Source organism: Cardiocondyla obscurior, linkage group LG10 (assembly GCF_019399895.1).
Source record: "Cardiocondyla obscurior isolate alpha-2009 linkage group LG10, Cobs3.1, whole genome shotgun sequence".
Classification (NCBI taxonomy): domain Eukaryota; kingdom Metazoa; phylum Arthropoda; class Insecta; order Hymenoptera; family Formicidae; genus Cardiocondyla; species Cardiocondyla obscurior.
The window spans coordinates 6274474-6299693 of NC_091873.1; the positions used below are offsets into that span (position 1 = coordinate 6274474).

A 25220-nucleotide genomic window follows, 5' to 3' on the forward strand; every position below is an offset into this window, starting at 1 on the left:
AAAGAAAAACAAGATTGGTACTGCAGCATTGTATTGTAGTATATCGTATCTCAATATTGCCAAGAGAATTAAATGTGTGAACGTATAAATATTAGTTCTCTTAAATATTAATATTACATATTAATTTGCAAGGGAATATTAATACCTTCGAAATTAAGACAGGCCAATTTCCCGAACTTTCACACTTCCTTTAATGCTTTTTCTTTTTTTTTTTTTTTCTTACGTACGAACGTATATGGATGTATAAATCATATTTAAAGGACCGAAGAGGCGGAAAGACATATTAAATAGAAGTAATACACGTCACTTACGTGACTGTTCCAAATTTAAAGTACGCGACGTACGTACCGATAGACAAGGGGCTTATCACAATGCATATAAGCGAGTCAAAGTTATTCGGGAACGGCGAACTTACGCTGACTGACTCTAACTTTTGTTTCGTAATGCGATAAAATGGCTTTCCATCCGTTCTCGAGGACGGCCCGTGTCGTATCTTGAGCGAGCGGCACGCGGATAACATCTTTAAATTTAGAAAAGAATGACGATGAAGGGATGCCACGTACCAGCTGGTGCTCCGATACGATTGAACCGGGCCGGAAAACAGGGTTAATCTTGTCAAAGAGCCCGACGCGCGCGTGGCAGGATCTATCGGGGATCTCCAGCGGCGCTTCAGCGTACTGCGGGGATCTCTCCGCGCTGCGGATTTCCCGTGCCGTGGAGACAGAACGGTGCGACGTGATTGTCCCTTCTCCGTGCCTTCATTTAAATTATTCACCGGGCAGAATACCGAAACGCCCGCGCGGCGCGCAAAGCGGATGGAAAGGCGACGCAGACTCCTCGGGTATATATACGGCTGGAAACGAAGTGACGTTCGTTCCGAAACTCATTTTCGAACACAAAGGAGCCGCCGCGAATAAAAGAGGAGTCGACGCTTATTAATAAGTACTGATATTGGCTAAGCGCGAATGTGTGACAAGGGTATATATCCCGTGAGCTCATAAGAGGAATCCGCTCGAATTATAATAAGAAATTCCACGGGCAGTTCCCGTTCATTTTCCGTTTGATTTCGACAATAATAATAATTTTATGACCCACTGTTATAAGAATGTATTTATACAATATGATTATTTTCGAAATGTGAACCATAATCTCGATTGAAATTGTTTTAAAGCGTGATTTTTAAGGAGTCTTTTATAAATTAAAATAAAATGACTCTATTATATATAGAAAACTATTTTTTTTATTTTTTTTTTATTAGTAACGAATATTTCTTGAGGGGGAAATATATTCTCGTGAGTTTATAGCGACAATAGACTTATATTTGCATTTTTATTGTGCAGCATTGCGCTAATTATTTTTATCTGTTATACCTATCATGCGACCGGTACAATAAAAGCATAAATTATCCTTTCGTATGTAAGTTATTCGGTATACAGCTGGAAATAAGGGACGAAAAAAGACGACCCGCCGTGAGCGACGACGCCTGGTCGTGCATATCTCTTATCGCGCACCCATTAAACCGCGCTATCAAACATAACGTCGCTTTGAAGCCCGGATTAGCTGGCCTTTGCGGAATTTCGATGGCCGGCAAGATCAACCGTTGTAATATCGTTGAGCGCTGGACTGCACTGGCCGGACCTGATTGCTTACCGAGGATTAAAGGGTTTATGTGCGGGTGCGTGTCCGCTAAACGATGCAATTTATCTGCGACGTGTCGCGAAGCTCGACGAGCCGTAATATTGCCGGTGAGTTATTAAAGGGCCGGAACTTGAAGGGCCTTGAACGGTTCTGTCCGGGCGCGCGCGGGCGCGATCTATTCGAACTAGCAACATCAAGGGAGGCAACTTGCAGATTCGGCACAAATTGAGATGTTCAGCCGCCTATGAAAATTAATTTAGACGAAGTTCGCGGATATCCCTGTGTGTTGCCCGTACACGGTTTAATACCCGGGGCGTGAGTTTCGCGTAAGGTGCGAGAGTTAGTACCAGGGCCAGGACTTTACTTCCGTCCTCTCGCGTCCTCCCGCACGCTCTCCCTCTACCCTCCCCCCTCCCCCCTGTTAATAAAACTACGAAGATAGTTAACGCGCCGCGTCCGCGTGTAACTGCTTAATAACAATTTAAGGCTGATAAATTAGAAACTTCATCGTGCACAATAATCTTAAACGTGACACCTAATTACGGCGCGTACGTCATTTAAAGCCAAACACGTATATGTATGGAGCGCGCGCACACACGCTTACTCCCCCCGTGATCAATATAGTTAGCAGTTTGTAATTGCATAGTAAAGTAATTGCGCTCTAAATTGTCTTGATCGAAAAGTGTAAATATGAGGATAATTTATCGCTTCAGAATTACTCGGTCTAAATGGGGTAACTACCTGTGGGCTTTCTTTTTAGAATACGGTTAGCGTAGAATTTCGGGAGGGGAGGCGTTTGTCCCGACGTGAAAGCTACACGGCTAACGAATATCAAAGCGAGCGAGTTGCAAATTTGGCGCAGACTGTTCAACCGTCTATGCAAATTCATTTAGACAAGGTGCGGCCGCTAGTTATATGCCACCGCACGTCGAGAACGCAATATGAAATACGCCTCGCATTGACTGTTATTGCAATTGCGGAGAGCTCGGCCTGTAACCGCATTCAAAATGCAATACACTGTAATTACATCGTGTAATTACTGCTTCAAGTGCGCCAAATATGTGTCAAACAATAGCGATATATCTCTTTAATCTTATCACTCTCTCTTTCCCTCTCCAGTGCCTCACGCTTGTACGTTCGCGTCGCAATTAGAATACGAAAATGAACTGAATATATTCAAAGACTCTTTGGTATTTCTGCATTTTTTTTATTCACGATGAATACAGTATCGTAATTTACATATATGTTAATAAGTTAATTTTTCTTTTTGTCTGACATTTGTTCAGATGATTTATTCGGAGGTAATATATCGAACGGTGGTACGAAGACGAACAAGGCTAAAATCTCAACGTAAATCCGGCATAAATGTATATTTTACGTATTGAAGAACGTAGAAATTAATTTCTCTTTTTTAGAGAAAGGATACATATGTCGGGATATATGTACCGAGGTAAAAATGATGTATTTTTCACATTCAACTCTATTTATATCTTATGAAATGTGAAATTGATGCGCATGATTGAAACAAGCGGTGGATATATCAATAAAAATTATTACATCCTTTATCGTGCTTGTAGCCATTTATCTCTGGCAGAAAAATCGCTCGGTGACGCCGTAAACAAGGTCTTACAAGGACTTACACTTGTTACTCAATAAGACCGCCCGCTGCGCGAAACACGTCTTAAGGCAATCATATATTCCGTATTCTTCATTCTCGTCAGGGGAGGACCGTAACGGGAGACGGAAGAGAAATTACAACGTTAACGCGCGCGGCGCGTATTTGTGTAACTAACTAAATTCGATCGGCGAGCCATTAAGATCAAATAGCGATCCCCGTACGGGGATTAAGGAACACGGGAATTAAAGAAGAAAGAAAATTCATTAGGAAATACACCGTAACGAGATCGGGGGGGAGGAGGAGGAGGAGGAGGAAGGGGGAGGAAGGACTGTCTTTTAATGGGATTATCTAATGGCGCAATTCCCATCCCCTTTCGAGACCGACGGCGAATACTCGTGTTATTATTATACTCGCATCGAAATATGATTGTCGTCGGGAGCTTACTTTTTAATGACGTCTGATTAATCGCGCGCGAATCCCCCGGGTTTCTAATAACGCGCCCGTCTCCCGATATTACCGGACGGCGAGCGAAACAGATCATTTTTCCGCGATCGCGTCCGGACACTTAAAAAAGGCTTCAGGCGTGAAAGAAGTAAACTTCGTTTCCGCCTTATCTCGAGACGGATGCTTTGACTGTCTTCATCTGTGCAAACGAAGTTAGGCGTCAACCTGGACTTCTCTCTGCGGGAGCGCGCTGAATCGCGATATCGATCGCGATGCACACCGGGTTCCCTCTCGCCGCCTCTCGAGTTTTCCGCGAGCTGTCTGAAGGATTTCTCAAGTTTCGGATGCCGGCGGAGCGAAGTATAAAGTTTTTCAAGTGGATTTCCTTCTACTTTTGGCCTCGCATCAAAGAGCTTCACGGCGGCCCCCAACGAGTAATGCATTATGAAATTATCCCCGTGCAAAAGCGGATACGCAATAAATATTTGCCGGCGACTACAGTGAAATATCCTTTGACGGAAACGCGCGGGGTGTAAAAAATATTAAAGCTTCATGAAGCTCGGCCAATAGAGAACAGTGGGCAGGGGGGGGGGCGGAGGAGGGAGGGAGCTGGGAAAGCGGAGGAGAGAGCACGCGTGATACGCGGCGGAAAACGCAGACGGTCGGCGGGCGCAATCTGCGCGTGGCGAAAATTGGTTTCAACCAAAAAAGACGTGGTTTGTACAAGAGTTTTCAGGGAGCTTGATACATAGATTTAATTTTCTCTAATTACGAGCCGCGCGGCGCAGCGATGCGTGTCTGATGCGGCGCATATGCATATTCGACGGCATGTGGGCTGCGTTTAATGAGAGGTGCCTGGCTCCGACGGCGGTGCGTCGTGCGGGTTTCGGGGAAAATAAATTTTACAAACGCTCATCGGAAGCGTTACACATGTGTTTGAACTTTCGGGGAATGATTGTTGACCGACGTTGGTTGGCTTATAAACGAATGCCGGCGCCACCGGCCCCGGCGCGATTGAATACATGAACGGTTGACTAAACACCATGCAATTTCCATGTCCAATTTACAGCTTATGCAAATGCATGCCCGGAATTTCGTAATTATATGCGTCAAATGCGCGATGGTCCAGCCAATTTCTCCGACGATTTCTCCAACGAGCCGCAGCCGCCGCACACGGCCGTGGTTCCCCGTAAAATTCGAATTCAAATGTTAGTTACTTTCTGAATTGCTTCTTTGCTTGCTCTGTAGCGGAGTCGAGCACAAAGTACACAGCGTTTTATAACGGACGAATGGAATCGCAGATAGAAGTGGCGTACAAACAAGAGCGGAGTTTCCCGGATGGGTCTACGAAAGATCGACGGACGAAATTAATTTCGAGAGTAGATGAATGGCGATCGGGAGGAGAACATGTTTAATTAATGATTCAAATGCGGTCATGACGTTCAATGGATAGGTTTACCGATGCGGCGGTGTACAGTTATGCACAGCATGTTACATGTATACGTTATTTCATTAAAAAAAAAAGAAAAAAAAAATTAAAAAAAAAATCTCCAGAACCCAATGGCAAAACAAAAATAAAGAAAGATAGGACGTCGTGTAGCGAAAGGTAAAATAAGAAATATAAAATTGATAAATAGCATGTCCCGGGTCTAGAGATCGATATGCTGCTTGCCTTTATAGTCTCGGAAAATGAACTCAATATTGGGGGACGTGCTTTGATCCTTAACCAGCTCCCGATAGAGGTTGGGAAAATCGCTTTCAACTTTGGACGACGATAAAATGTAAAATAAGATTTTTATAAGAACGGCGTCATCTTGTTTCGAACGAGATTAATAACGTAATAATGTAACAACGTAACAGTAATAATCTAACAGGTTCATTAAAAAGGTGGATTTCTTATTCTCCGCTGATAAGAATTGACCTTAACTTCAGAAAGGAAGAAACTTCCGTGCCTTTTAATAGGACGAGTTTAAAAATAAGAGGATTAATATCGCTCAAGTATAATAGCCTCGCGCGCGAGCTGAGCGGCGTTCGCGAAGGTTTTATGAACTCTACTCGTGTTTTAATAATAATAAAATGAGTTTTAGTAAGAAATAAATAGGAAAAAAAGGAAGAGAAACGGCGTTAATAATACAACGAACGCGGTCTCTGAAAAAAAAAAAAAAACAGTGTCTGAAAAAGTCATATTAATATTTACGCGTGCGAACTGCTCCACGGAGATTAAATACCCAATACTTTTTCGTTATCAACGAAATCACATTTTCCATTTAATCGTCCCGTTAATTCATCGTTATCGAGAGACAACGATTGATTATTTATTTAATAATCAGGCGCAAGTTAAATTGAGAGGCGGCTATTAAAATACGATGCGCCCCTATGGTTTATACACGAAATTCGCGAAAAATGGTTTTCCTTTATCGTGGCGTATGGCGCACGTGATCGATATTGTGTCGTAATATTTCAGTAGCTCGTCTGACGACACACGGGACTCTCGCGAGAGAGGCGCTTGAGCATCGTAAAGGAAAGCCGGAGGCAGGGTGCGAAAATTGTTTCTTTGTTCCAAGCTAGGGAAGACAGCAAAGAATTCACTTTAATTTTACACTTTGAAGCGCCCTTGGACACAAAGACCGGACGGTGGAGACTTCAGATCACAGAGTGACCCGGCAGACAATATTTCCGCTAGCAAGAAGACGCGCGCGCAGTTTCCTTGGAATTCTTCGGGGGTCCCGTAAATGATCTTCACGGTGGATAAAAACAAGAGAATGCTTTCCGGGTAGGATTTTTGTTTCCTTTTTATTTTATTTTATTTTATTTATTTTTTTGGTTAAGAAACGATCGCGCTAGTCGGCAATTTACACGCGCGATAAGGCAGGCGGCGGTGCGAAATATCCAGCGTTAGAACCGCGTTTCAGTCGGCGGACTGGACCCGGACAATTTCGTATTCAGAAATGCATTCGGCGAGTTTTCAGTCGGCCGCGCGTACAGAGACACATAATAGACGCGGCTGGCAATTATGCCGCGCGCAAACGGCCGCTGATTACTTCGCATTCACGGATTACGCCATCCGGGCACCGTCGTGTCGTTCCGTTCCGGAGCGCAATATCGTGGAGGAGTTGCGAGGATAATGACTGACGGGGGAGACGTAATAAACGGTGGCCTTCTCCTCTTTTATCGTCGGACGCGACGAGGTCGGACGTAGACCATTGCGGGGAGAAACCGCCATTCGGACGGACTCTAAAACCCCAAGGTGCTACCTAATCCCGAAATTGTCGTGTAAAACGTTACGATTTGTGCGTTGTCCCCGCCTAACGTTTCTGGTTAAATGCATTTCTGTAATTCGACTCTTTGAACCTCACGCTCCGGTCGTAAATGCGTTGCAGGTTACCGTTAGCTCTGCTAAGTGCACTTTGTATTCGTGAATATTGTAGTGAACATTACGGGCGTTGACTGCCACGTGATTGTTGTGCACCGCGCGATTTTACTGAAGGAATTAGTTTTTAATGGTTTATGCAATTACGGCCCAACTTGTAGAACGTCTCCATTAATTCGACTATATATTTACTGCGTAGAGGGGTATTATTTTGTCTAGAATTATGATTCGTGTTTCAAAGGAAAAATATCCTTTATTTATTTTAAATCTAATATAAATTACATTTCCGCTCTTTAATTATGTTTTAAATTCGCCGACGCGATACCCTCTCTATGCTTTTTTTTTTTTCTTTCGTTACAAAATAATTTTCAAGGTAGAGAAAAGGACACTTGTGTTTAATTCTGCCCAGTTCAGAATTCGCGATTGATTTCTCGAATCAGGGCCTTCGACTTGATTGGAAATTTGAATTCAATGTTTAATTAACGCGGAAAATTTGATGGAGGGCCTAATTGCAAAGACGGGAAAGTTGACGCCAAGTTTCTTAACGAATCTGTCGTTAACAGTTGATTTAATGGCAAAAGTTGGGCATCCTGCGTTCAAAGAAATAGAGACGTAAAGAAACGAATTCTTTATTTCCCGCTTTTTCCCAAGTGTAATTTTTCTTTTTCTTTTTTTTTTCCGAAGAAGCGTTAATTACATTTTACGAGTTTTCCGGGACAACGCCTTAGACGGCTTGAACAATAGACAGCACTTACGAAGAGAGAGGAAACGAAGGCGGATATAGACGAGCTACTTATCTACGTTGCGAATGCATACGCACTTTAAAGGAAACGAGCGTGCATTTAATAGTTTCCCTCGGGCGACGGTCACGGTACTGAAAATATCAATTCCAGCTGTGCTCTCGGGAGCAACCTAATCTGGCAGCGTAGCGTGAAACGATTTAAATCCAGTTCCGTACCGGAGCTACACACTAAGGAGATTTCACTTAAGCCAATTCGCCGTGTGGGATTAAAATTTAATCTTGAAAAGATGTTAACAAATAGCAAGCGGAATTTCCCGGCGATCGCGCCGTCCCCGGCCGAAGTGGAAATTCGCGCGTTATACCCCCGGCCCTCCCTATCCTCCCCCTCTCCCCCCCCTGTTACACCCGGATACGGATAAAGAATCGTTAGACGCTTGTCATATGCACGTGGCACATTTTTGTGCGCGTCAGATGTCCTGACGGAAATTAACGATGCAGATTTTAAAAGGGCCGGAATTCTATGCAGATCGCTGCGCGCTCGCGTGGACAAAGTCGCGCGGGCGCCGCGCCGCGTCGCATTCCTGCCTCGAATCGTATTAATTAAAAAACGGAGGGGGAGAGACGGACGTAATGAAAAATCCGCCGTACCGGGATCGTACGAGATCGCGTATCTCAATTCGGTATTGTTCGACTGTGGCACAGGCCGCCCGCTCGCGATATTATGCTCTCGCAATATACTATATTGACGATATTATGAACGCGCGTTTGCTTTAGACCCGTGGAATAAAGAAGACGCTTTTATTGAGATCCCCCAGTTTAATTATATTTATTCCGTTGAATTAATAACGTGGAGCACGATAAATAATTTATATAAATAATTAATACCGCGACGTATCCGCCAATTATTATTTCGTAATGAATTAGTTAATATTCGAATATTATATTCGAACATTATATTCGAACATTATATTCGATATAATATTATATTCGAATATTATATTCAATATAATATTATATTCGAACATTACATTCGATGTAATATTATATTCGAACATTATATTCGATATAATATTATATTCGAATATTATATTCAATATAATATTATATTCGAACATTACATTCGATGTAATATTATATTCGAATATAATATTCCGTGGTAGAGAGCGCGAAGTGGGGATAGACTGGGGGAAAAAGTGGGGGTAGCGCGGGGACTCACTCCGCTCACTCTCTCACTAGCTGCGCACGCGGAACCTCGGCGCTCCGGATTGACGAGACTTTTCCTTCTTCTGAGCAGTGATACGTGAGTTTGGTAATACCGAGATGAATCAGGAAGCATCAGGATGCATCGGACACTTCCTCGAGGAACGATACAAGTGCGTATTGCGTGGACTTATTACGACTTCCGGTCGCGGAGCACGTGCCACGTTGCGAGAACGTTCCATCATTATCAGCAGTGATACGCGAGTTCGCCGATACCGAGGTGCATCCTGACGGGATTCTCCTTCCCCGAGGAACGATACAAGTGCGTATTGCGTGAATTTAATACGACTTTCGGTCGCGGAGCACGTGCTACGTAGCGAGAACGTTCCATCGTTATCAGCAGTGATACGCGAGTTCGCCGATAAGGTGATCTATCCTGACGCGGTCCAGCATTCCTGACGAATGCTCCGATCAAGGAGAACACGCGCGGAAAATGTTTAAAGCAAGGTTTGCAAGGTTACGATTTAATGCATAGAAGTGCGCAAGAGAGGCAGGGCGCGCGGTCGCCTCGGCGCAAGAAAGAGACAGAGGTCGCGCGGAATAAACATGGCTGCGTACATGATCACCTTACCCAGAGACCATGGCGACGAGAGTACGTGTCTACCATTACGAGTGTACTTCATGACAATGTTCAAGACGCGTAATTAGCAGAGCTGGGTACTCGACGCTGGCCGAATCGCATCCGGGAAAAGAACGCCAACGCAACTCGAGACGAACAAGAGGAGGAAACAAAGATTGAGACACACAGGTAACGTAAATCAGAACGCGACGGGAAATAATATATTCATCGATCATCGAGTCGTTCGACGACGCTTCTAACCAAAGTATGCTTTCTGTTTCAGATGGAGGATCAAGGGAAGCAAAGGTGCCGTTGTCCTTGACGATTAATAAACGCACCGCGTCCCGGTTCGTCGGCCGTTTCGCGAGTTCTGTCGATGTAACCAGGCGCGAGTAATTTTGTAACGCGACTTTTAATAATCGCGTGTGCCGCAAAGTATCGCGCGAACCGCCACAGTAATCGGTCATTAATTTCTCGCGATCGTAAAATTCTCGGTCGGGATATTTGCGAGTTTCTTGTGCAATGAAGGAAGTTGTGCCCAAACTGAGAGGAGGAGCAGGCCCAGGAAAGGGTATCCTGCTTCGGCGGAGCAACGTTTCGGTGAGCATAACTATTTTATTTGCTTCAAATATATATTTCCATCGCTATTTTATTTTTAAAAAAATTAATAAAGAAAACAATTTTATATTTTAAACAAGTTTAATTTATTAGAAATTTTATTTCGTTATTAAACAACTTAATATTTTATCGTTTAATTTAAAAATTAAATACAGTCGCGTATAATTTTTTTTTTAATAATTATATGTTACTCTAAATATCTCTACAATTTATTTTTCATTTTTATGTTTCAGTGTCGTTCTACCTGCGTTGCTGTAAATATCTAACTCCGCCGCTGCGCATCGAGAATCAGTAAGTGAAAAATATTTTATAACGCCAGCGTTATGCCATCCGGGTTAATAAATAAAATTATATATGAATATTTATCAATACTTAATAATTTGTGCGAATACGTTCAACTAATTCTACATATAATTACCGCGATAAAAATAATAATATTAAAACAAAGTATATCACATTAAAAAAAAAAAAAAAAGAGGACAAGTTGTAAAATTTTAATTTTCTATTAAAACTGTAGATAACGAAGCTTCATTAAATTACAGCGAAAAATCGTATCATGCTTGACAAATAAAATTATCGCTTAGCGCGAACTAGCTTTCCCAATTAATTATCAAGTGCTCATAAATCGAACATATAGAAGTAACGTAGTCGCACAAGAATAATGTAACTAGCGCGTATACTCGAGTGGAAATTTATCCAGCAAATCTGATTTCGTAGCTTGTAATTATCGCGCAGATTAATTATATTTCTTAACAAGCAACTAGTTTGGTACTAGCTATAAATTATAAGAAAGCATTCATTATTTAGTCATTATATTCAAAAAATAAAATTATCATTTAAAGAAAAAAAAAAAGTCTGTCTAGGTCGCATAGTTTTGTCCGGCGTGTACCTAAATAGATATCTAAACTTTTTTCTCCGCGTACTTGTTTACTGTCGTGTGCTTGACCATACGCAGAGTTCGACTGCCGAATTCGCTGGGCGAACCGGTTCATGCCGCCCACCGCCCGCGCGTCCTCCACCTTGCGAATTCCGAGCGCAAGGTGCCGACCAGATATAAACACACGCACGCATTCACACTTCCGCGTCAGCAAAAATTGTTTAGCTCTGTGAATGCGGCAATCGAGCGTTGCGTAAGATCAAAACACAACAGTAGACTAGTACGCGGCGAAAAATGTTTAGATATCCAGCTTTTCTGCTGGCTCGTAATTAACTAGAAATAATTATTTAGTATCAAGTACGTTTTGAGTGTTACGTTGCTGGCTGTCTTGCTAGAAAGCCGCGAGATGAACCGCGAACAGGCTAGCTAATTATCAGACAACGATGAAAATCAATTTCCACTCGGGTATACACGTAACTTTTGAACGAGACTTGCGAACTATCGGTCTCTCCGCGTCTCTAATAAAATATCTTGAAGCAAAATATCTGCAGCCAGCGCGGCGCAGCATTTTCTTTCGGGAGGGAAAATCGTTTGATCATCCTTATGGAATTCCCTACTCCTCGCACATCGCATCATCGTTCAGACGTGCATTCAATGGCGTCGCGGAAATTCGTAGGTTTAGTGCCGAGACTTGCGGAAACTTGCGCACGACGTCTGAAACGGTCCCGTGATTCTCGTTATTTGACCTATGTCTGAGACGGCGTGTCTACGGTTTCTATTATAACGTCACGTTATACGGTCGATGTGGCAGGAACTTCGGGCAACCGTGCGCGTCTTTACGTTAATTACACGGAGTTTCTAGGTGTGCCGGTATATATACTATATATATATATATATATATGTATATACGTGTACGTGCATCCGCACGCGCGGTCGCAACGCGCCGCGCGGATCCGCCGTGTTTTAGGGAAGTCGAACCTCCAAGGCGCCGCTGTATCTCTCCGCTCTCTCGCACAGCGGGGGGTGAGATACATAAATCAAATTACCTTTGATCGTCAGTATAACACGGCGCTTACCGTCGCCGCGTCTAATTTATTGCGCTAAACGGCCGCGGGCGGCAATAAAGTGCGAGAGAAAGAGGCGGCGGGCGGGAAAGAGAAACGCACCTTTTGCCACCGGTGCGCCGGGGCAACGTGTGCAGTTTAGTATGCGCGCACGAAGTGGATAACGGGAAGGGTAAATTTTATCCGGACGCGCGTCGCCCTCGCGCGCGGCAAGGCCGCCTCGTCCCCCCGTGTACGCTGGTCGTTTTACTTTTCCGGTTTCTGAATTGGCTTTAACTTTTAGTTGGTACAGCTGCCCGACGGTAACGCGTGAATATTCATCCGCGGAAGTATTTGATTGCGCGAAGGGGGAAAATAGCGTGCGGCGGCGGTGCCTCGTACGTGTGGGCGCGTTTGCAGACCGCGTCCCGCCGCAACGAAGTTCTCAGGTGTCAAACGAGTGTTCTCGAACTTCTCGGGGCCGCGTTCTCGTCTCGGTCCCGGAGGGTTGACGGAAGGTTTGGGAGGAGAGGGTTGGGAAAGGACGGAGGACTTAATTTTGTTTTTTTCCCTTTTTTTTTTTCTTGCTTATTTCGTGTTCGCAATTAAGGGGGCCCCTCTTTGAAGTTCCGGCAATTCCCGAATTCTAAATTTAAAACGAGAAACAATTTCTTTCCACCGTTGCGCGGCGACGATTCGTCTCGGGCGGACGGCGAATCGCAATAAGAAACAAGTAGACCAATTTAATTCAACGCTCCTCGAGACGCGACGCGGAGCGGCCGTGATTGCGAGAATTAGAGCACCCGGCATTAATCAGCCGTTAAATGCCGTTGGGCATCCGCGCTTTCGCCGGCGATTAAAAAAATGCAACGATTAATTAATTTTTTCCCATCGAGTAGCCGCGATTGCGCCCGCGGCGCTTGAACGTCATTTTCCTCTTCGGTTAATATTTTAACCTACCGCCGGCCGCCCTCCGAAGATTAAAGCGACCAAGTGTTGCCTGATTAAATGTTTACAGTTGGTGTTAATGACCGCACCTGTTACCCCTCTTCGGTATCGCATTGGCTATTTTATCAGAAATTTTATTGTCCCATGCACCGTGCCGGCCACCTGTATACGCGGTTAAACACCGATAGTATCGTCAGATTAGTGGCGCTAAGCAGAGGCAATTTTCGCGTATTGCGTCCGATCTCACGGCACCGGTTGGCCGGTCCCGGTACGCGGCGAATTTTAGACGCGTGACGATTGCGCGGCGTTATTCCGATGCAACACGAGGGAGGGAAAAATAAAATAAAAAAATAAAAAAATTTTTAAATTGCCATTACCATCTGCCACCGAACGATTATTATTTTCGAAATAAATTAGCGAGCGTGTGGCAGTAAATCGTGCGAGCGACGCGGTGGCCGGTCGGAGATAAATTATGCTGCCGATACGAGCGTCGTAAGCGATAAACATTAACCGCTGCGCCACTACGACTTGGCTGCACTCATAAATTATCTTAATTAATTGCACCGTCGCGGCGCAGATCCACCGGCGCATTATTTTGTAAGGCGGCGCGGTTCGACTGCCTGACTTTACCGTGTTCCGTCTTTACACGCTTTCTCCGCTCTCCGCCAACGTCTCTCTCTCTCTTTCTCTTATACCTCCTTCGTTTCCGCGACGTCTCTTTCAATACCGCCCAAGGAATTCTTTGAAAAACCCCGCCTTTAGAAACTCACATTGCAGGTAACGGTGCAATGTTTAAGACAAAGGGAGGGGTCGGGTGGGAGGGAGAACATCGAATGTCCCCCGTAAAGCAAATTCCACGGATTTTATCGGCCGGTTCTGGGAACATTCCGAAACCGAGTAACTTCATTTCTCGAACTGCCTTCGACGTCCTTCGATATTGAGCTGCAAGATTTACGAGCTGGTATTAAATATCAGGAGGAGGTCCCCCAAACTCTCTGGGACTAGTTATTTAAATTATTTATTGCCGGAATTTAGAAAGTTGACGCATCGTCCGCGCATTAATTTAATGACTTCTATAAACGGGCGTTTACGCGCCGCGCTCACTCTCTCTCTCTCTCTCCCTCCCGTTTTGCATGAGCAGCGTGTCGCGGCGAGACATTTCGAATTATCACGATTTTCAGATTCGGCGCAAATATTTATCCAAGTTATCTGTTATACGCGGTTTTAACCGGCCGCTATTCATAAATATTGTTGCAAACGCCACTCCCCGGAACACACGAATTGCCACCATTAACGATTCAGCGTCGGATTCTATTTATATACGGCGCTATATCGGCGCCATTACCGTCACGGGGCTTTAATCACAGCGTTCACCCCTGATTGCGGTTTATCGGGATTTCCGATAGCGCCGCTAAGCGCAACGCGGCGTAATTGCATGGATTTCTTCGTCGCAATCTGCGCGTATTTATTCTTCTACGGCGCGGCCGATCGGAACGGCCACCTGGTATTGAGCCGTGGCCCCTCCCCCTTAGAAAATATGCGACATAATACGATCGAGAATATTTAATTTTTAATCAGAAATTGAAGCCGGGCGGGAGCCGGCGTTATTGATGAAATTCAATTTCCGACCGATTTAAATAAAGAAAAATATATCGCGCCTCGTAAAGATCTCGAAGAAAGGCCTACTGAACAAATTCTTGAATACAGAAATATGCCATATATATGGAAATGAATATGGAAATGTGTCGCGTACAACCGGGCATATTATACGAGTATTAAAATAGTATGCGTAAAAATAACTCGTGTGATAATTTTATGCAATTATCCTAACAACTGCTTGGCAGATAGACAGGTATGATGAAGAAGAAATTGGGGGCGCGGTTAAAAAAAAAAAAAAAAGGGAAAAAAAAAGAAAAAAAACCGTTTTCAATAACACCATCTGTTTTTAACGTTGTCGACATCGCGCGATGGATAACACTCAGGCATTTGCACAGTCGTAATTAGTTGTGTGTGAACCGAGGGTTATTCGGAACGTTACTATAAATCCACCGCGCGCCGTATCCAACCGCATCTTTCGCAAATATATTCCCGTCGTTACGAGCCTACGGATAATTTAAGTATATTCGAGCGAGGAGTTACGATACGCCGGCGAATATCCTATGTAAATCAATGCTAGAGGTAAATTTTACTGATCTCGCGTTTACGCTACCCCTTGCCTAGTCACGTCACTGGTCATTTAGTTGAAGTTCTACTGCTATATGATTATCTCGAGAATTACCGGACGGTAGCGGGATGCGCTCAGCGTCCAAAACGCATAATTTTATCGAAATAACAGGGTCAAAGCTGGAGGCGGGTTAAATTGCGTCCGGAACACGGGGGCTAAAGGACAATTAGAATCCACCGTCGACCGGTCATGCGAGTATCAACTGAGAGAGCCGGGGTGTTTCTCTCGATACGATTCTGTCTCTCTCTCGCGCGCCGTCTGTCTTCGTCTCTCTTTCCCCTTGTGCAATTTGGTTAAAATAAATCCGCCCACAACTTTCGTTGCGTCGTGTATTGTGACACAGTGCGGCGCGGAATTAATTACAGGGCCGAGAAGGGAATTGCTGGCGCGAGAGCTACTCTGACGACGAGCGTCTGCTGTGATCGAAGACTCGTGGAAACGGGGTTAACTGCCGTGATAATTATTATTCCACCCCCTTTCCCCCCACCCCTCCCCACGAGTAGCGGCCGCTGGCGCGAGCGATTGAATTTCAAGCACGCGCGAGCGCGAGATTCGCCCGGGTCGGTCGTTTCTCGCGCAAGACGGAGACTAATTAATATCGTGCCAGTCGAATAACTTTAGCGTACGCCTCGGCACGAAGGGGTTGCACACTCTGGCCTGAAAATACGACGGCTGTCCTTCCCACGCGGTCACGCGAAGGGGTCGATCCGATCATCACGCGCACGTTACGCGGCTTTCACATCGTAGGTAGCTCGCGACGTAAGCGAGGAGAAGGGTAGCAAAAGCCAGGATGAAACCTCGGATAAAAGAAGAACCGATAACACGATTATGAGAAGACAAGAGGGGTGAGTGGCCGCGAGAGGATGAAATTCTCCCGAAAATTATTTCAGTATCATACTTTCATCTTGAGCAAACAATTTGATATTTACTCCCCCGCTTCGTACATCGTGATTTAACGTGAGACCGCGGAAAATTAGCATGTAACAATAACGAGGAATAAAATGCAATTAACCCCCGAGCCTCGTTCCGATTGCTCGAGGATTAAAAGTGGGCGAGAAATATAATGCGAATAATCAGCCGCGTGGAGTCCCGACTTAGCTTTAAACATGGCGATTCGCTTTCCATATTATTTTCGACTGTCGGACGCTAAGGCGATATTGCTCCTTGAAATTTTGTATCTCCACCGCAGGAGACTTGTATTTTCGTCCGTGGGCGGACGAAAGTATATTAAAGATCTGCTTGTTCGAGCAGGAGATAAAAATAAACATGACGTTTGGGAAGCAGCTTAGCCGAAGGACCTTTCGAAGTCAGAATAAATACTTTACTTGCGTGAAAATTCCGAAAGCGTCGTCTTTTCTTCGACGGAGAGAGAAGGAGGAAAGGGGGAGGGAGGGGGGAGTGGGTCCTCCGGTCTGGCTTGAGCTGCGCTCTCCAAACACCGTGTTTCAGAGTATCATAAAACCGATACGCTCGTGTGCGTTTTATCGACTGCATTTCTACGAAGTGTCCAACGGCGCGGAATGCATCGCGGTATATATCTCACGTCTACCGCAATTAACTTTTTAATAAAGCTTCGCGCGTCCGGACGGATGCGGGTGCATTTTTTCGCAGCGAAGCGGCGCGATGGGAAATTGATTTCTGTCGCCGCGTCAGTCGCACTCTGTTTTTTTTTTTTTTTTTTCTTTCTTTTTTTTCCATCAAGCCAGGTGTGTATCCGGCTTTATCGTTATCCACGGCTATCGTTCGCGAGGAGCGGCATTCTTCCCGCTTGCATGCTCGCCGCAAGATAAGGTACATCCACGGCCATTAATAGCAACCGAAACGACGATAAAGCGCCGCACGAGGCGGCCTCGACGTCGCCGAATTTTCCTTCGGCTCGTTAGCCTGAATAAATTGTGATAGCCACCCCTGTAGTCGCGTTTGTTTACAATTTCGCCGGCGAAAGCAGCGAGGCGGTCTCGCGGTGCTCTTGTACCGGCCTAATTGGATAATAATAACTCTGTTATCGCGCGAGATGATAAATAGCGGCCGCGTGCGCCTCTTTAATCTAATTCGTCGATGGCGCCCGCGAAGTACTCCGACCGGAATTAATATAATACGCTCGCGAAATTGCGGACGTGAGCTGAAGTCTTCGGAAATTGGAGAGGAAGAGAATTTTCTCCGGAAAAATGTTACGAGCGTCGAAATTATCAGATGTGAAACGTTAGTGGCGAAATATCGAGCACGGCGACGCGTAGTTGGAACGCTTCTATGTAGCAACGATTTATAACTGAATTGAAGGTTTTTTCTTTTTTCTTTTTCTTCTTTTTTTTTTCCTTTTTTTAATACAATAACGATTTTATAAAATACGTCAGCAAATATAAGCGATATGTTTGGTTTCATTTTCATACACGAATTATTATAGTTCTCACAATGCTTTTTAGCGAAACCTTGAAATAATTCCATCAAGCTTCTCTTCTTTATTATAGTAATGAAGGCCGCAGAATTTTTGCCGCTTATTGCGAGGGAATAAAATAGCTCGCGGCACAAAGCTGCTAAGAGTTTCTTATTACGATTGTACGGCATAAATATAACGAGTATAAAAATTTACAAAATAAAAGTACAATTATTTAATTTTATTATTAATTTTTTATTTCCGACGTGGCTCGCGGTTAAGCAAGCCTTGTCATTAAACCCCGATTAAATATCGCCGATGAGGAAGATGTTAAAAAAAAAAGGAAATTAATATTTATTTTTATAGCATATATTTTATGCAAGTTATATATTATAATTTGACCACCTAACATTTGTCTGCGTCGTGTTGGAGAGTTGAGATTGGTTATAGCTGGCGTAAAATTATAAAAGCGTATTATGATTTCTATAAAATCCATCTCTGTTAAAATAAAATAAAAAAAAAAAGACATGCGCATGAAATTGTTTAATATTTTATTTCGGGAATTTATATTCACGGCACATATACCTAACGACCGAGATATTTTCAACAAAAAAAGAAATAAAGCGTACGTTTCATCTATTTCTGTTTAATATATCAATTGATAAAATATTTAAAAAAGATTTAATATACCTCATTAATCAAATCGATAATCAAGAACAATTACACAATTACACACTCACAAAAAAAAAGTGTCCTGTGCCGGCGATCTGTCTCGTTAGAACGACACATCGCCAGCAGGATAATTTATTCGTGGGCCTGTATAATTGTTCTTGATTAACGATTTGTTTAATGAGATATGTCCAAGCGATTGTTAATAATAAAAATAGTTTAGCGCTTTAATTTTTTAATTGAGTGTTCGAAATTAATTCGCCAGCGCGGTGGCTGGCGTACGTATGCTCACGCGCGCGATGCACGGTCCCGCAGAAATCGGCCACGCGTCAGCTGACGTTCTAGTGTCCTACTTTCGGACCGCGCGACCTACGACAAGTTTCTCAGTGGTGTACGTAACTCGCGCGCGCGGCGTCAGGTCATTGCCCTGCACGAAATAGCTGACGCGACGTAAATAGCGGGTCGTAAATCGCGCGGAATATTCGTCACGCGTAGGATACGTATAAATATATTTTTATAATACGTATATACTTAATTGTAACCAAAAAAAAATTTTTATCTGTTTCAGATAAGGCGATTCGAAGCGCGAGAATAAGCAAACGTGCTCGTTCGGTTCAGCATCCGACAATCTGGGCCAAGAAGAAAGCAATCTCAACGCAATTAATGGGCTACGCATTTGATAATTGGCTGCGCATCCTCGCCGTCGTTATTATTACAGTAAAAAATAAACCGCCGGCGTCGGTTTTTTTTCTGCGAGTACTGTACGAAATCGCGCGATCGTAGTTTATTCGAATTATTCGCGAGTATCCTGTACCGAAGGAAGACCGGCTCTACATCCTGAGAGGAGGAGGAGGCCTCGGAAAGGCATCATACATCGGAGGACCAACCCTAAGGTAAAGATCATTTTTTTCTTTAATAAAAAAAATTAATGACTTTGCCGTTTTCAATTAAATAAAAATTATTTTAAGTTATTTATTTAATAAACTAATTAAACATGCGTAGAAATTTTTTTTTTAATCGTGAAAATTTCTTTTAGCATATCTACATAAAAATTTTATTTTTATTTGTTACAGATCATCAACCTTCCAATTCTGAGAGGAGGAGGAGGCCTCGGAAAGGCATCATGCATCGGCGGAGTAAATCCCTGGGTAAGATTTATTTTCTCTTTACTTAAAAAGTAATAAACGTTAAAATTAATTTGTTCCTTCAATATTAAAACACTTAATATTTAATTATTCAATTGTTAAATTATTTTAAAACGCGGAAAAATTTTTTTTTTATAAGACTAAATATTTTCCACATGTCTATAATTGAATTTGTATATTTATTTGTTACAGATTAAACTCCGCTGTAGCGCAAGGTACTGTAAGTCAGATATTTTTTTTCTTATCCTATAAAAACTTCGGGTGGGAAATTATAAAAAAAAAATCGCGATAATAGGATACTTCGCGTAAATCCGGTTTTCGCGAAAAACGGACACCTCGCGTAAAATCATTTAGTCATTGATAGTAGCATGCAGTAGTCGTAGCAGCTTTTATATCTATGTCAATTGTATATATCTATGTGCATTTAATAGTTTTTTTTTTACAGTTCTACACTCCTAGGATTTTATCTAAATAAAACACATTGTTTTACTTAGATAAAAATCCGCAGGAGAAATTGTATTTCGTCGCCGTCGCTGATTAATTAAACGAACCGCGGTCGGGGTTCGTCGCGAGACTGCACAAAGTAATCGGGCGTCCGAAATTTATTTAGGAAATTTATAAACGGGAGTGCCGCCTGGGTCGGGCGTATAGATTTTAATTAATAATTATAATCCGCGCGCGAATCCGCGAGTGTCGCGAGTGACCTGTCGAGACGAGAACTGAGATCTGAGAGGAGGAGCTGGTCCGGGATGGACATCATGCATCGTCGGAGCAACGTTTGGGTAAATATCTTTCTTACTTATATAAAATAAAACTAAAAAAATTTTTGACTTTTTATAATTTATTTTTTTTTTTAATTTAAATATAATTTTTTATAATTTATATATAATTTAAATCAATAATCATTATTGTATGCATATTTTTCATTGTGGTTTCCTATTTTTCTTTTACAGACTATCAGATCATCCAATCACGGAACGTAGCTGAACTCCGAACGCATATCATCGAATGTGAGTGACAAATTTTTTTTACAATAGCGACGAATTTACGATACAATCTAATATAAAGTCTGTTATCGTATTTTAATATATGTTAAATTAAAATAAATAATATCAGTACATAATTTAAAAACATATTACACATAAATTCGTACATTCGTTGCTTTTATTAGTAGCAGTAGAGCAAGTAGAAAAGTAGTTTAATTCGCAAGTGGAGAGACGATTCGTCTTTCCCGGCCACTTGCGGCATAGTCGACGTTCTCCATTAAATTCCGATCTTATTAGTCCAAGTCCGTAAAAAATATCGTTTATTTAATTCGTCACATAATATTCGTTTATATTCGTCTAATAAATATTCGTAACAATTTCATTCTCATTAAAAGAAAACTTTAATTTTAAACAATAAAATAACAATTAGATTTGACAAAATAATAAAAGTTCACCTGACATTTATTCCCGCGGTAGGGCGTGAGCCGAATAAAAAAAGAAAAAAATTATCGGCATCACGAAACAGCGATAATAGGTAATCCCTTAACAATGCGATCACTACGTCTCAAATTTATGTCATAAAATTATATACGAATCACGGGAAAGTCCGTGGAAAGAAAAATGGAATTCTAGGGTGGGAATTTACGACGATCATCAATATTAATATCGCGACAAAATATAGGCGCGAAATGCAAATTCGATCGATTGTATCCAGCGCACGAACCTGGTAATGATCCCTAATTCACGGATATAAACTCAATGGTTTATACGAACAGCTTATTAAGTCAATACAGAATCCGCTTTGCTCATTACCGGCTTATCAGCTTTGCCGTCGTAGCGCGGAAATTATCAGCCCGTCTCCGCGTGTACGCTTTCAGTCTTGAGATATGGTCGGTCTAACGACATTGCGTCGGAGTTGATGCCATTGATAAATCCCACACTTTTAATACGAGGTCGCTCCGCTAAGATAGGAGGCTCGTAAAGTGGTGTTTTAACCTTGGTATCAACCTTGGCTCGAGATCGTGCTCGGTAACCTAGCTTAATTGATCGTAAGTATATTTTTTTTATTCATAGAACGAGACGGCGAACTCGTTTCCATCTGGTTATAACGAGATAGCATCACATTCACGAGGCACTCCTGTGCAGACTGAATCAATACGATGCCGCTGAAACGAACGAATCGTTAAATGTAGACTCGGCTATCTATCTTATAAAATATATCTCCGCCTTTCAAGTTATAATTGCACAAAATTCTACGTGTTATTTTTTTATTTAATATTTTATTATTTTTTTATTTTTATTTACGTAAATATATTGAGGCGAATAATTTCGTATCCTATTGATTGCATACTCCAAAAAAATATTATTCATATAATTGCATAACAGTTTGGACTCGAGTTTGAATATTTTTAATCCTTCTCTGTCTTGTAATATAACTTTTTTTTTTAATTTATCAAAAAATGTTAGCTTTGATGAGCCTAGAATTTTTTTTCCTCAACAAAAATATTCAGCGATATTTTCTAGCTGCAAAGTTTTTGCGGATAGAATAATTTTCGTTATTTATTATATTTGGATTAATTAACATCCCGCTTGCAAAAAAAACAAAAAAAAAAAGAAAGTTAAGAGATATATTTTAAATTTTCAAATTTCTTGTTAACATACTTCATTTTTATTCACATGTGAATCAACTGAGAATTCACATACAAAAATTTTTTTAATTTATTTATGTATACATATTTAGAATACTCATAATTTTGTGAATTTAAAAAAATTTGATTACAATACAACATTGACTCAAATAAATCGAGTCGTCTTTCAGCGGTAACGTAACTATAAAAAATAAAAGAAAGAAAAAAAAAAAATTGTAGAACCTAGAATTATTCGGTAATAATCTGTCATCTCAAGTCTGTTATCTCAGCGCGCACAATACACGTCGTAATAATTCCGTATGTATTAAACGTCAGGATAAATTGTACATGTGCGTTAACATCTTAACGTCACGCGAATACATGCCCGCGCGGTTAAGTGGTTAAGTGCAGCAAATATATCCCACATTCGCTGTTGACATGCTCGGTGTGTCTATCTTGCCCTGGTTCGCGAACGTTAGGTAGGCGGAACACGAGTGTGCGCGCCCAAACAAAATGTCAGAATCAGACAGGGCCTCGTTACGCTAAACACGAGGCGCGAATTCCCGGCAAAGTCGTTAAGCCCGTCCCGATGATAGGGGAGGAAGGAAATGCCCGTTAGTTCCGTAGTTCCGGATGCGGCGCAAATCAGGAGAAATATGACTACCGCGAATAAACGCGCTGTCGTTATCGAACTCGACTCTAGGCCGCCCGTTTAGCAGCGACGGCGGGAAAAAGATAGAATTGACGTCAATAGAGACGAGCCGCTATCGCGAGGTTTGTGAGGCGCGCGCGAAAAGGAACTCGCTGAAAAACTTGGGAGTCGTCGCTAAATGCCGTAACTATTCCGCTTAAAACGCGGCAAATGCCCTCCGTGACGGGCATTAGCCGTTCCCGTTCTGTCTGCGGGGACGGCTAACAAAATTGGATTCCGCCCACGGAGCGGTGTTACAACGTCTCGTATGAATAAATTCATTCACTTTGGTCCTACCGCCGTCCCCGACCGTTCTCCCTTCCCTCCCCCCTTCTCTCACCCTCTATGATCTTCCCTTTATCCTTATGCCCTTTTAGCATTCATGCCGGAATGAGACTGTTCTCGGTGCATTTATTGCGCCGCGCCGACGGCACAGGAGCGAGAGAGGCCGCTTACGTTTAAAGCGTAATTCGAAAAATGGAAAATACGCGGGTAGTAGCCTTTGATAATGTAATAGTTTGAATAATTGTTCCGGTAGTTCGTCGCTCTCCAAGGCGGAAAGAGGAGCGAGGCGTCGCGCGTGAAATTTACGCCGCCGGCGAATCGCGTTTAACACAGTCACGCAGATGTGTAACCCACCCACCCACCCACTTCCCCTCGTTTCACCGAACATTCCGCGCGATAGTCTTGTTTAAACAGTATTTTAAACGCTATTTGCAAATGAATTGGAATATTAATATTTTGTTAAAGAGAAACTGTGCTAACTACAGGCGGATATATATATTTGTATAAATATTATTTTTGGAGAAATTAATATATAAATAATTCGTTATTTGCCATTTTGAATCGCGACGGGGAGTTTCCGAAGCGATAAGTCAAAGAGACACCATGAAACAATAGTGTTATTTTATATTTCGTTATTATTATTCGCGCGATGACGAAAGGTTTGAGATATTATCAAGGGAAAATTATATATCCTAGCAACGTGTGTCCGCGAGCACGTGTTATTAGCTATTTGTCGCGTTACGTGATATATTCTACTTTATACGTGGTTTTAAATTAGCTGACATTGCCCGGGCAACTTAACGAGCACCGCTAATTAAGATGACGATGACCGTACAGTTGATAAGCACGTAACGACGAGCCTTCGCTAATTATCGCGTGTGCCATACCAGTGATTATCATTTTTCATATTAGCCGGGCTTGAGCTGGCGTCAATTAGATAATTAATATGCCGGGTATACGTTAATACAATCTTGAGGAATGAAATTTCGTTGTAAATCGAGCTGCGGAGAACCTGGCAACGACTCGATAAATCGCGGGGGAAAATGCACTACCGCCTGGTGCCAGCGCAAGTGTCCTTAATTAATTCGACGCACGTACCGTCCGAGTAGCTACCGCGGAAAAATACCACACTCCCGACATCAAATGTTACGTAATAATAGTTTAAAAAGTTAAAATCCGCCGTCGCGATGTAATTGCGGCGCTATCCGAGTTCCACGACTTTTGTCACGATATCCACATTCCGGGTAGGAAAAACGCGATTCGTGCCCGGCCGCAATCATTAAAGGAATTAACGTGGGCAAGAGATAACCGAGCTAAGGAGATTCACATTTCTAATTAGTCGTAAGAACGCGATATCTCCTTTTATATGCCGCCACTCGGGGGGGAGGAAAAGGGAAGGAGGGAAACGGCGCGGAGGGGCCGCGGGACATTTGCATGAAAGATGCTCGAGAAATCGGCTGGCGGCCAAAGGAGCGAGACTTTGGCGAGGGAAACTGGCTTCCGGTGGGGCAATATTCCGTCCCGATATACCCGCAACGTATTCACGGTCCGCACGAAAATTAGGTTAACATTTAATTCCGATAAAGGCTTCGTAATTCTCCCAGGAACGAGATTGCGGAATCGTCGGAGATCCTCCCTCCTTTTTTTTTTCTTCTTTTTTTTTCATTCGCTTCTCTCCAGAAATATCGTATCTGTACAGCACTATACGTATAACCTTTAATTACATTTTCTTGGAAGCATCGATTTAATGGCAAAAATTTCATACTGTTATTTAAAGACCACTGGTCGTAAAGTCAACGGAAAGATAAAATTTCTTGAAAGCATGCAACGTTTCTTTCCAAAGTTCTCTCTTCGTTTTTTTTTTTTTCGTTTTTTTTTTCTTTCTTTATTCTTTCAAAGATTAAGAGTTGCAACCCGCTTTTTGAAACTAATATACACCTCGTGCGAATATACGTAGTAATAATCGATTTTACCCTTGTGATAATAGATAAACGCCGAGGGGGGAAAGAGGGAGAAAAAAAAAAAAATGTTTTAGCGTCTGCGTGGAAACGTTTCCTCGCAGCCGGCGGTCGTTTCGAGATTCTTATTAAAACTTTGCGGC

The 25220-nt window shown here is 42.6% G+C and overlaps 1 protein-coding gene and 1 long non-coding RNA gene across 2 annotated transcripts in view; one reads left to right on the forward strand and one right to left on the reverse strand.

The window, feature by feature from the left end:
* The window catches only part of LOC139106323 (RYamide receptor), a 126881-nt gene that overhangs the window by 27209 nt on the left and 74452 nt on the right, over positions 1 to 25220 (reverse strand). The window lies entirely within an intron of this gene.
* Positions 8445 to 20703, forward strand: LOC139105938 (uncharacterized). Its single transcript, XR_011546260.1, has 4 exons — positions 8445 to 10540; positions 18953 to 19532; positions 19722 to 20311; positions 20483 to 20703. It is a non-coding gene; the product is annotated as an uncharacterized lncRNA (long non-coding RNA).